Here is a 13,263-nt window from a genome sequence, read left to right as displayed (position 1 = left end):
GGGGGGGCATGTACTCCTCCAGAGTCTAAGAATCAAGTTCCTAAGTTTCCCAAACCTAAGCAGTGAAGTAGACGAAAAGAAAAAAATCCCACAAAAGAGGAAACATGAACACCATTCTACCAAAACGCCTATTCTTAAGTGAGTGCTTCTGTAGTGAGTTTGGTGTTTCTAAGTCAATGGCTAATGCTGAAAGCTAGAAACCTCGACTTTTTGCCTGCAGTTTTTCTTCTCTGTGAGGTAGAATTTAAGTATTTTTTTTTCCTGTAGACCATCATTCACCTGGTTTATTAGGTACTTCCAGATGCAGCATATTCACTTGTTTATTGTGAACATTAGGTACAAGAAGATGAAAGCAGTCTTGTTGTAAGTGGGGATTGGCTTTGTTCTCTGTCTTGCTGTACTATGATTTCTTCAACAGCAACCGACTTGTCACCAGATCGTTCATACCAGTTAAAAATCTGCAGATGGCGTCAGTGATTGATTGATGTGGCAACTTGATCAGTAGAGTCAGGACCACAGACGTTCTCTTGGAGCGCTACCAAATTAACGCTGTAATTGATGACTGTAATCACTGATATTTCTGATGGATGCTTTCTCAGCCCTTGAAGTCTGGGTCAGGTTATTGAACTTCATTTCAGCATCTCTGCCCACAGCACTCTTCCAAGTGTTGTCGTTTTTGCTGTGCTTGAGTGTGAGATTGTTGTCTTTACTCTTGCAGAATCTGTCTGTTCTCATCAGAAACAGAGTCTCAGATAAACAGTGACAAGGTTGAATCAATGTCTGGCTATTCTTTAGCCATTGCTTCCTCTCAGTAATGCTCCCCTGTGAGGGAGATGATAAAAGCACTTATCCAAAAGGATGTACACTGGTGTCTCTCTGGAATCTCTTCCATGAAGGTTGGATAATAGAGATGAGAAAGATTATCTTCTTCCCCCTTTCCTGGGCCACTCATTAATTCAGGAAGATTATAGAGAATGGAGAAAAGAGGGATGGCTTTTAGAGCTCCAGTTATTTTAGAGAAGGAATTTGCAGGGTGCCTTTTGATAACCCCCCTTGATCTCCATCCTGAGTGCTTCTGCAGAGAAGATGGTTTCTGTTCTTGAGAATACTAAGTGCATGATGTTATAGCACCAATTCCAGGGAGACCAGATAAAATACTTTCACCTCCTAAGGATTGGAACTGTTGTATAAACTCAGGTCACTGACTGTCATTGTTATGGTTGCCCTGGGAGTCTCCTACATCTCATTGTTTTCCAGTTCATCAGTCTGGCAGGTGTTGAGAGTGCTGAGTTGTTTTGGGAAGCACGTGTCTTTCACCTTTTCAGTTAATGGATATGTAATCTTTCCTGTGTGTTTACCCTTTCAGCATGAACTTGCAGACATGATAAACAACATACTATAAAAGCTACTAGATGAATTAAAATTTAAGCTTAATTTTCAAGTGGCTACAGTGGCACAGTGTCATGCCATATACCCTTCCTCCTTATGCAGCCAGCAATGATAGTGTGGCAGTGGATAAAGGCTTGGCTGGTTGCTCTTTCCTTGCCAGGATGCAACCCCTGCGGCAGTGAAGAATTTGAGCGTCTTCTGTTATGAGTAATTGCAACTGATCTTTCTCTTTTGTGCTGTAGTGATTTTGTTGAGTTTGAGTATTTTTTTTTTTTTTTTTTTTTTTTTACTTTTAAGTGAACTTGGTGCATTGTGCCACAGACAGAGAGATCCTGAATGATAGAGTAGCTGATGGTGTTGTACCTCTAACTCAGAAATGTGTGGGAGTCTGTTGTAGTTTGGGTACATAAGGGGTCAAAAGCAGAAAATCAAAAAATCTTGTAAGAACTAATGTCGGCATGGTAATTCCAGAATGATCATCCACACAAAGGCAGACATTTTCATTAAAAATCAAACACATTACAGTGCTCTAGCTGGAGGGTGGCAGTAGCAGACTCCCTAAAGAGTAGTCAGATTGCTGCCCTCTGGAAGACTGTTTAAGAGAGAAGTCTGTCTGCATGGTTAACCATAACACAAGACCAGTATATTTGAGTAGTCAGAGGCTGTATAATTCCCTTCTGTGCCCCTTTCATGCTGAAGTCTTCTCATTTGTCTCATGTGCCACATCAGAAAAGTTCACGAGAGAAGAGATCTTAAACTTTGAAGAAGTCAAGGTCTTTGTATTTTGCAGAATTCTGCTGTCATCAGAAATGGTGCCTAAATTCAAGGATAAAGTAATTCTCTGTCAAATTTACTTAATTCTAAAGAGGTTGTCTGCATGGAATGAAATAGTCAGCTGACCACCCCACCCTCAAAATGCGCATGTTTTTGCAGTGGATGGCCTGCTTCTCTTGTCCTCCACATTTCACATACTGGCTAAAACGCATGCTTCCCTTATAGTGCAGGGTTCATTTTTTGGGAGCCCTGATATGGCAAGTTGCTGTCCAAATAACATCAGTGTAACAAGGTTTAATGTCAGAAACCTGTAAAATATGGGCTTTCATTACCATTGAATACATTAGTATTTGTGTTGTACTGGAAGCAGGTTTCTGTAACTACACAAATACTTATGCGCAGTTACGTAAGTGTTTGTGTAGTTACAGAAACATGCTTCCAGTATTGTTACCACTCCCTTTATTCCAGGGCCCAACACCTGTAAGTCATTCAAGGCCACTAGCAGATGCTGGTATGAGAATCCGTATTTGTAACCCTAGTGAACTTCAGCATTGGATCATTGTCGCAATAGCTTAATTTGTTTCCTGCCAAGGATATGGCCAACTGGCCGGCTTTTCAAAGTTTAAGGGCACCTTCCATGTGCTCTGCGAGGAGCTTGAGCAGCACTCCATATAAAAGGAAGCTGGATTGTCAGAAAGCTTTAGAACTTTCTTGCCACTGAAGTGCACTTGGTTTTCTGGTTTCGCAGAGCTAATGGTCTGCTAGTGTTCCTCCATGGTCAGTAGATAAGTTCCCTTCGAGGGAAACTTTCCATTAAAATATTTTTCTGAAAGAAAACTGTTTCTCTGTGAAAATATATTTGCCTTTTGCAAGGTGTTATTTTTTGTGGACTTTGCATGTAAAGGGATGTTTGTTACAGTTGAGAATGCCTGTGTGTGGCAAAGAATGTGTTGTTTTTTTTTTTTTTTTTTTTTTTTTGCTTACTACTTTTCTATGCTGCTGTGTAGAATAGTTGTGTGTGAAGCAAGATTTTGTGGTTTTTGGGGACTGTCTAAACATTTTTACCTCAAAACTTGACTTTGATGGCCACTTGCTTTACCAGTTCATGCAGGCACTGCTCCCCACCTTGCTGCTACTCTTGCTGAACAGTGGAGACAGCTGTCAGTTTCCTCTGCTGCTGTTCATGTTTCAGTGTTGCAGTCATTACATTTGGGGGTTATCTGCTTGCAGTAGCCCTCAGTCGACCTGATTAACAAAGTCTTTGGTCCTGCATCGGCTGCTGCCTCTTCAGTGACGTCAGGTTGTCAGGGGTATAAAACATGCAGCCGACGCCATTACATCAGTCTTTCTTGCCATGCGGTGCCCAAAGCAGAAGCAGTTCGCAAGTGCTGGTTGGTAGACTCCTGAAATTTTCGTTTTCGAGTTTCAGAACCAAAGTCTTCAACTAAAAGCTAAGTACCCCATTGGGGAAACTTTTTCTTGCTCTTAACCAATGTCAGTAAAAGTAAATTGCATAACTTGTAGAAAGCAAATACCTCATAAAGATTTTCATTCGTACTGTATTCCTTGCTTAGGCCCTGACCACAACGTACCTTTCAGTCACTTTTGTGCCTTATTTAAACCATGAACTATCCATCATTGGTATATTTATGCTTCTAAATATTTTGGTGCTCAGTTCAATTATCCTGATATGTCTTTGGTCAGCCTTCCGACTACCGACATTCTGAAAAAACACAAAGATAAAGACAGAGACAAGCCGCCTAGGCCCAAAGCTGCTGACGACTCTTCTCCTAAGCCAGTCGCCAGTTCGCTGGTACTCAGTGATGCGCTTTCGCAGCCCCTGATACCCGCTACTTGTGATTCGCAGGCCTCTACTGAGACCCATTCGGAGTCCGGTATGCCGCGAGATGCTCCAACTGTGGAACCTGCAGATGTCTCTACCTTGGATGGGTCCGGAGCCGCTCTGCAGGCACCGGCTTCTGAGGGTGTATTCAGGCCTACTGACTTGCTTATTAAACAGACGTCATCTTCTTCAAGGCCAAAATCTCGAACCATGCCTAGAAAACTGACACCCAGACCGCATGGTCAGGCCTCTATGCCTAAAAAATAAGAATGGCTGAAGACCTTATTACTTTAATCAGGAGAACCCAGCCTTCCCCCTCTAAGAGACCTAGGACTGAGTATTTGATACTTCTGGTCAGGATTCTGAATTTTCTGTTTCCTCTGATGCCAGGATTTACCCTTATGTACCTATGAGGATTCTGATGCTGAGAACTCTTTTTCCCTCTGCTTCCACACCCCCCCCCCCCCCGGAGGATTTCTCTTTTGGTGAAAACTTGAATACTCTCAGGGAGCATTTTCATTCGGAAAGTCAGGTTTTCTCTGATTCTGAAAAGAGGCTTAGGGATTTCTTACTCCTGCCCTAGCACAGGCCTTTAGCCATACCTCCTGTACTAGACATTGCTGATGCATTTGCAGAATCTAGCTTGGCCCCTGACACTCTGCCTCCTGCTCCCAGAAAACCTGATAGATATTACAGGGTCCCTGACACTGAAGTACATTTATAAAAATCCTGCTGCAGATCCCGAGACCATTGCACAGGGGCTCAAGGGCATTAAAGCTACTACTGCCCAAAATCCTACCCCCTCTGATGGGGTAAGAAGGTATACATTATTGCAACTTTGGCCATTAGGGCTTTAATCTGCCGGTTTCATATGTTAAAGTATCAGCAGCATATTATTGGATTGCTTAAACAGAAAATGATGATTCCTGATTTTGCCAAGAATAAGGATTTACAGGATTTATTGCATTCAGCTGAATACGATGGAAAACATACTTTGCAATGTGGTTTTGACTCTCAAGTCATTTTGCAGGGCTGCTGTAACTGGGTCTGTACTTAGAGGGCATGCTTGGCTTAAGGAGCAGTCCCTACCAGAGCATGTTAAAGCAAAATTGCTTGATGCTCCCCTAAACCAGGGCCACCTGTTTGGCAGCAAGGCAGAAGTAGTTCTTAAAAAGATGGAAGAAAAAGCTAAATCTATGCAAACGGTTAGATTTTTTTTACAAGTACAACCTCCAAGATTTAGTAGGCATTGGCCGTCCAAGAATTGGTCTTTTCCTGCCTCTTCCTGACCACCTCAGTCCAAACCCAGATACAGCAGAGCTCCCAGGCTGCAGTCCCAGGGTACACACAGGAGTAAGCAGTGGGGGGGCCTCCACTTCCAAATCTGGGAGTAGTAAAGCTCCCCCCCATGGTAAGCTGTCTCAATGACTTCTTTTTAGAACTTCCAAGCACTTATCGACTGACTGCTCCTTTGGGGGGAAAGACTGTTCTTCATGCAGAGAACTTGTAACTCATTACCCAGGACAAATGAGTTTTATAGTGTCTCAGGGATACAGATTTCACTTCTACATGTTGCCAACACCAAACGGGTGGCCAGATCTACCCCCAAGTCAGTGGGCAGAGGTCCAAAACGATGTACTTTCTCTCTTAAGCATGGGGGCTATTCATTTGGTACCAGAAGAGGAAAAGGGACAGGGTTTCTACTTGAGACTTTTCCTGGTACCCAGAAAAGAGAATTCATGGCATCCTATCCTGGACCTGTCTACTCTGAACACCTTTCTGGTTATTCCAAAGTTCAAGATGCTGACCCTTCACCAGTTGCTTCCTATGCTAGGCAAAGATGCCTGGTTGGCAGCACTAGATTTAAAAGTAGCCTACCTGCACATCCCAATCAGGGAATCTTGCAGAAGATACCTACGCTTCAAAGCAGGCTACACGCACTATCAGTTCTCTGCACTGCCCTTTGGCTTATCTACTATGCCCAGGGTATTCACAAAGTGCCTAGCTCCAGTTATTGCATTTTTTGCAGGCAAAGAAATATTCAAATATACCAATACCTGGACGATTGTCTACTTCAGGCAGAAAGCCAGGACATACTTTCCTCTGGCTTTTGTACAAAGGGTGCTGACTTGTCTGGGGTACACCATAAAGGAAAAGAAATCACACCTGGTACCCTGTCAATAAATTATATTCCTGGGAGCAAGCTTGAATACAGCTTCCCAGATGGCTTTCCTCATGCCAGAGAAGCAAATTCATTTGACAGCCTACTTCAAACAGTGGCCATAAAAGCCCTGCTATCTGCAAGGCAAATACTGCAAGCCTTGGGGTTCATGGCATCCTGCATTCTTCTAATTCCATATGCAAGACTGCATATGAGGAAACTACAATGGTATCTAAAAAGCATATGGTGTCAACATTCTCAGGATCTAGAAGCTATGATTCCTATCATACCTTGCCTACGCTTGGAGTTCTTTTGGTGGGCATAGGCCTGCCACCAAAACAAATGGCTACCAGTCACACTACCCACTGCTGCCCAAACCCTAACAGATGCATCAGATTATGCATGGGTGGCTCACTTGGCAGGGAAGTGCATTCAGGGCAAATGGAATCCAAGTCAAATGCACCCTGCATATCGATCAAAAAGAAATGTTAGCTGTACAGAGTGCTCTGACAGCCTTCAAGGACCACATTCTTCCAGGACAACTAATGGTAAAGACTGACAACACCACTGTTATGTGGTACATAAGCGGGGGGGGGGGTACACATTCTTACCCCGTCTGCAGACTAGCCATGGCATTGTGGAACACAGCCTTGAGCTACCAAGTGCATCTACAAGCTCAATTTCTGCCAGGGAAATTAAATACACTGGCAGACGGACTAAGCAGAAACCTCATGGACCCACACGAGTTTAAACTGGAACCAAGGATTTTCAACATGTTGACAAGCAAATGAAGGGAGCCCAGATATAGACCTGTTTACCTCCCCCCAGAACTACCAATTGGACAAATTTTGCACAAGGACTCCCCACAAACAAGCTTGGAAAGTGCATGCTCTGTCCTTCAGCTGGAAAAACCTATAAGTCTATGCCTTCCCCCCTCTGCCTCTGCTCTCCAAAGTACTACTGAAGATCAAACAGGACAAACCAAGGACAATTTTGATTGCACCAGACTGGCCACGCCAACACTGATACCCCCTCTTGCGCAGTGTCACAGTTGGCCCCATGGCACCTGCCTCAGACTCCTTCCCTGTTGTCTCAGCAGGAGAACCAGATTCTGCACCCTCAGCTTCCAACACTGAGCCTATCAGCCTGGCTAATTACCTAATCTCTCCTTTACCATCCCTCAGTAAACAGGTGATGGATATCATTTTAGAGGCAAGGAGGCCTACTACTAGAAAATCTTATGCTGAAAAATGGAAAAGATTCTGTGCCTGGAACCACTCTCAAGGGCACAGCAGCACCCAATTTACCTCAGATTTCACAATACTTAACTGAGATGCTTCACAAGAGCCTGTCTCTTTCCTCCATCAAAATTCATGCCTCAGCCATTTCAGCTCATTATAACGCAAATCCTTCCCTCTTCTCTCATCCACTGCTCAAGCATTTGCTCCAAGGGGCCAAAAATTTAAGACCACCCAGGAGAGCTCCAACCCCAGCCTGGGACCTTAACTTTGTCTTGGTGAAACTCACTCTTCCTCCATTCGTGTCATCTGTTACTGCATATTTAAAATTTCTTTCTTGGAAAACAGCTTTCCTTTTAACAATCACTTCAGCAAGAAGTGTATCTGAATTACATGCCCTTATGGCAGTGGAGCCTTTCATCATCTTTCATGCGGACAGGGTGTCCCTCAGAACCAATTCATCCTTCATGCCCAAGGTGGTATCCAGTGTGGCTCTTAATTAGTCCATTCATTTGCCAACCTTCTTTCCTAATCCACAGATCAAAGGGGAACGGATACTGCACTCCTTAAATGTGCACAGACAACTTCAATTCTTCTTGGACACGACTAAATCTCGAAGGAAATTTGAACTGCTGGTGGCATTTGCTGCAGGGGCAGAGGGAAGTCTCTTTCAAAGCAAACCATTTCTAAACTGATAGGCTATTGCATTCATTTCTGCTATAAGCACCATGGAAAACCTATCCCACAGGGGAACCGACCCCACTCAACCGGGGCTGCATCTATCTCTACAGCCTTTCTCAGAGGCGTCCCTACCAGGGGCATCTTAGAAGCTGCTACCTGGAGTTCTGTACATACTTTCACCAAACATTATCATTTACCAATTTTCTCTAAATCCAGAGATGGCTTTGCCACTGCTGTCTTGCAGGTCCTTATAAGCTGGCCCTTATGCTATCTAAATTCCTCCTCCCAACCTTAGCTTTGGGAATCTACCCAAATGTGATGACTGCAACAGTTGAACATGAAGAACATAGTACAGTTGTGTACACTTACCATAAATGTAGATGTTAGTGTATTCACTGTTGCAGTCCTGGTTACCCTCCCTCCAGCCCCTTGACTTCTTTTGGCTATACCTCTACTTTCCTTTACTATGCTTAAAAGCTTTTAGGTATATTTGCTTTTTTGTTGAAGGTATATCCTTGCATATTTATATATTTAATTGCTTCCCTTTGGGGGGCACCTGACATCTGGGTCAAGAAAAACTGTTGTAATGGCTTTGGCTGCATGTTTTATACCCCTGACGACCTGATGTCACGAAAGATGAGACAGCAGCCGACGCAGGACCCAAGACTTTGTTAATCAGGCCGACTGAGGGCTACTGCAAGCAGATAACCCCAAATGTGATGACTGCAACAGTGAATACACTCGAACATCTACATTTATGTTAAGTGTACACAACTGTACTTTCTTTATTGCTCAGTCTGCAAGAAGTGTATTTCTTGGGAGTCTTTAGTCAGGCCAGCTCTGGCACTGTCTTAGCCACTTGTAGTTGACTGCTGTGGACAGCCTGGGTTCCTTGGACCACTCATCGTTGTCTTGTGATACCTGTGGTGTAGCACCTACAATCTCTTAAGTTTTAAGAGTTATTGAAATCCTTTGTGGCTGTTGGCCCTTATCAAGCAAGGGAGAACCCCCACTTTTTTTTTTACTTGAAACTTCTTTCATTTTCACAGGAAGCGCCGGGTTTAGGTTTAAAACTTAGCTTAGTTAGATGCTTGTTTCCCAGAGTTGTACCCTCCCATGGGTCAGACTTTTTCCAGGCTTTTTCCCAGGAAAATTAAACCACTAAGTTGTGTAACCTACTATTGTCCTGTCGGTCTTGGTCAGAGTCGACTTATTGGGATTACTATAGGCATTACTTCTATCCTTAAATATTTTAATATTTGTTTCTCCACTGACTGTTAATTGAAAAAGAATAAGATTTCCTCTAATCTGTTACCAATTTCCATTCAGGCAAGTAGGGAATGGAAAGGAAGTGATGATCTTCTTGGTTCAGTATTGCTGTCATCACCTATGGGTTATCCCTGCTGTGGTAGCCCTTGGCCGGCCTGAATACCAGAGTCTGTGTTTTTCTGTGTCGGCTGCTGTCGCTTGCTGTCTGACGTCAGGTGTCAGTGCTATAAAGGAAGGCAGCCGACACCATTACATCAGTCTTTCTTGCCGTAAAGCCCATAGAAGCAGTTCACAAGGATGCCAGTTGGGGATCCTTTTTTCTTGTACTAACAGATGTCCAAAAAAGTTAACAATTGTCTCGGAAGTTGAAAGCAGATCCCACACCGAGAATTCCATTCATATTGCGTCACTTGTTTAGGCCCAGACAATGACATCCCTCGTTGCTGGTTCTGTGCCCTCTTTAACGCAAGAAGCATTCATCATAGAGCTCTTACTGTAGACAGATATTTTCATCTTCTATCTTCGCATTGCGAAATGGCGTCTCTGCCAACAATCTGTGGACATTCCGAATAAACATACAGCTAAAGATAGAGACAGACCACACAAGGCTAAGCCTTCCGACAACTCTACTGCTAAGCAGGTTGTTAGTTCTCCAGAATTCAGAGAGGCGCTTTTGCTGCCCCTGATGGCCCGATGCGATATCTACGCAGGCCTCTACCAGGACCCTTTCGGAGTCTGGTATGCCACAGAAATCATCATTGTCTTCCGAGCTTTGGTTGTCTCTGCCTCGGTTGGGTCCGGAGCTGCGACGCAGACACCGGCTTACGAGGAGGCCTTTCCCACTACTGAATCTAGACAAAAAACAACATTTTCTCATCTGACTATCATTTCTCTCAGACTGATGGATACTCTTAGACCTAGAAGCCAGGCCACTCCTAGAAAGTCTACCTCTAGCCACCGTCTTACTCCTGCTTCACCCCCCCCCCCCAAGCCCAAATGCTTAAAATGGCGGAGGATCTTATCTCTCCTATCACGGCCAGGCAGGCCACAACTTTTAAAAGGAAAAGACACCCTTCTCCTGAAATACTGACAGAACAGGATTCTGAGGAATCTGATTATTCATATTTTGAAGAGGAACAGCAGCCTCTGACTGCCTTTGAGGATTCAGATGAATCCATTGCTTCTCCCTCCCCACCAGAAGACCTTTACTTTGGGGAAACCCTACACACCCTTGAATAACATTTTCACTGGGAATCCCAGGACTTCCCTCAGTCTAAGAAAAGAGAGAGTTTCTAGACCTGCTCCAGCACAGACCCTTGGCCACCCCCCCCCCCCATCTTAGAGGTGGTGGATGATGTTTTCCGTGAATCCAACTTAGCCCCTAATGCCCTACCCTCCTGCTCCCAGTAAACCTGACCAGTATTACAGGGTATCTAATTCTCACAAGTACCTGTACAGAAATCCTGCTGCAGACCTGGAGGTCATTACACAGGGACCTAAAGGGAGCTAGGGCTAGTTCTGCTAAGACTCCTATTCCTTCTGAGAAGGATTCTAGAGCTCTGGACAGATGGGATAAAAAAGTATACACCTCTGCAACCTTAGCTATCAGAGCACTCAACTGTCAGTTCTGTATGTTAAAATATCAACAGCACACTTAGGAACTATTAAAGCAAAAGATTTCAACCTTTTCTGACTGTGCCAATTTGAAAGAGTTAGTTGTCAAGTGGCCAAACACTTATTACACTTGTGAATATGATGCCCTAGAACCCTCAAGGAGCAGTGTCAGGATCAGTCATTAGGAGACATGCATGGTTGAAGGAGCAACCTCTCCCTGATTATGTCCGGTCTAAGTTAATTGATGCACCCTTGGATTAGGTCAACTTGTTTGTAGTAAAAGCAGAAGAGGTGCTTAAAAAGATGGAAATCACAGCAAAATCAATGCAAACAGTAAAAGATTTCTTTCAGGTACAACCTCCGAGGTTCAACAGAAATTTTCCCTCTAAGCATTGGTCCTTTCCTGCAGCTAGCAGATAGGGGCAAAGTAATGCCCGCAGGGACAGGCCCACCAGGCCCCTATCCCAGAGACAGCAGAGAACCAAACAGTGGACCACTTCTGCTCCAAAGGCAGGGAGTTCTATGCCATCCCTCTCTGGCAAAAATGGTCAGTGACTCCCTCTCCCCCCATTGCCCTCCTGTCACTCACCAAAAGCTTGGATGAAGGCTCTCCCTCTGCAAAGAAAATTGTCTCTCTGTTACAAAGGACCAATGGGTCTTAAAGATAATTTTTCAGGGATACAAATTCTCTTTCAGCGAACTCCCAATTCCCAGAGGGTACCCAGACGTGCCTCCAAATCAGTGGGTAGAAGCATTGAAACAAGTCCAGATTCTCATTTCACAAGGGGCAGTAGAAGCTGTCCCCTCAGATCAAACAGGCAAAAGATTTTATTCCAGACAATTCCTTGTTCCCAGAAAAGAGGACTCTTGGCGCCCCATCCTGGATCTATCCATTCTGAACACCTCCCTGGTGGTCCCCAAATTCAAAATGCTACATTTACAGCAGCTGCTGCCTATGCTGACAGAAAATGCCTGGTTAGTGACCCTAGACTTAAAAGATGCCTAACTCTAGATCCCCATAAGGGAATCCTGCAGGAAATTCCTGCGCTTCAGAGTAGCCTGGCAAAACTTTCAGTTCTCCGCGCTACCCTTTGGCTTATTTACTTATCCCAGGGTATTCACCAAATGACCAATGAAATTCCAGAGAGGACAGGAACTCAATCCAATGCAAAGCAAATTCCACAGCAAGGATGGATCCAATAGCAGTTTATTACCAACACACAGGTTAAGTGCTTTCCTCCCCAAAGAGGGAGTTCTTCGAAACCCTGAAAGCGCTTAACCTGTGTCTTGGTAATAAACTGCTATTGGATCCATCCTTGCTGTGGAGTTTGCTTAGTTTTGGATTGTATTCACCAAATGTTTAGCCCCGGCCACAGCATTTTGCAGACAGAGAAATATACAGATGTACCCTTGTCTGGACGACTGCCTCATTCAGGCAGAATACAAGGATCAGCTGTTCCAGGACCTCCTGTTTTTCAAAACCCTCCTAACCTCCTTAGGGTTCACCATCAATGAGAGGAAATCAAAGGAAACTCCCTCCAGGAATCTTTTTCTTGGGAGCACTGCCGGACACAGCATCCCAAATGGCCTTCCTATCCCCAGAAAAGCAGAGCTTCCTGCCTCTTTACTTTACCCAACTGGCTTCCAGAAGTCATCTCATGGTGAGGAAGTTCTTGCAAGCCTTGGGGGTACATGACATCTTGCATCCTAATTCCTTTGGCTAGGCGTCACATGTGAAAACTTCAGTGGCATCTAAAGAACCTTTGGTGTTAACACACTCAGCCTCTCGAGACCTCTCTCCCTCTGATCCCCCTGTATAAGGGCCGAGTTTCTCTAGTGGGTGGGGGCCTGTGCCAAGAACAAGGGTCTTCCTTCATTCTGCGCCCAACTGGGCAGTCCATTACGACTGACACCTCAGACATAGCTCGGGGCACTCACCTAGAAGGCAGGTGCACTCAAGGTCTTTGGGATTCCCAGCACCTTCCCTTGCACATCAACCAGAAGGAAATGATGGCAGTATAACAGGCTCTGACATCCATCAAACCCAGTCTTAAGTCAGAGGTTCTCCTAATCAAAACAGGCAACACCACAGTAAATGTGATACAGCAACAAACAGATAGGAACCCAATCTTACTCTCTGTGCGGTTAGCCATGAACCTCTGGCTGACAGCCTCTTCCATGGGACTACACCTGATAGCCCAGTACCTGCCAGGGATCAACAACACCCTGGCAGACCACTTAAGCAGAAACATACTGGATCCCCACGAATGTCATCTCCACAGAAAAATCCTTTT

The 13,263-nt window shown here is 44.5% G+C and overlaps 1 protein-coding gene across 5 annotated transcripts in view; it reads left to right on the top strand.

Moving 5' to 3' along the window:
• The window catches only part of HECTD1 (HECT domain E3 ubiquitin protein ligase 1), a 4,301,832-nt gene that overhangs the window by 830,408 nt on the left and 3,458,161 nt on the right, over positions 1-13,263 (top strand). The gene's annotated exons all lie outside the window — the stretch shown is intronic.

This window comes from Protopterus annectens, chromosome 6.part0 (assembly GCF_019279795.1).
Source record: "Protopterus annectens isolate FY-2018-M chromosome 6.part0, PAN1.0, whole genome shotgun sequence".
NCBI classification, from domain to species: Eukaryota; Metazoa; Chordata; order Ceratodontiformes; family Protopteridae; genus Protopterus; species Protopterus annectens.
Note: the sequence above shows the minus strand (reverse complement) of the source record. Positions and strands in the feature narration are given on the sequence as shown.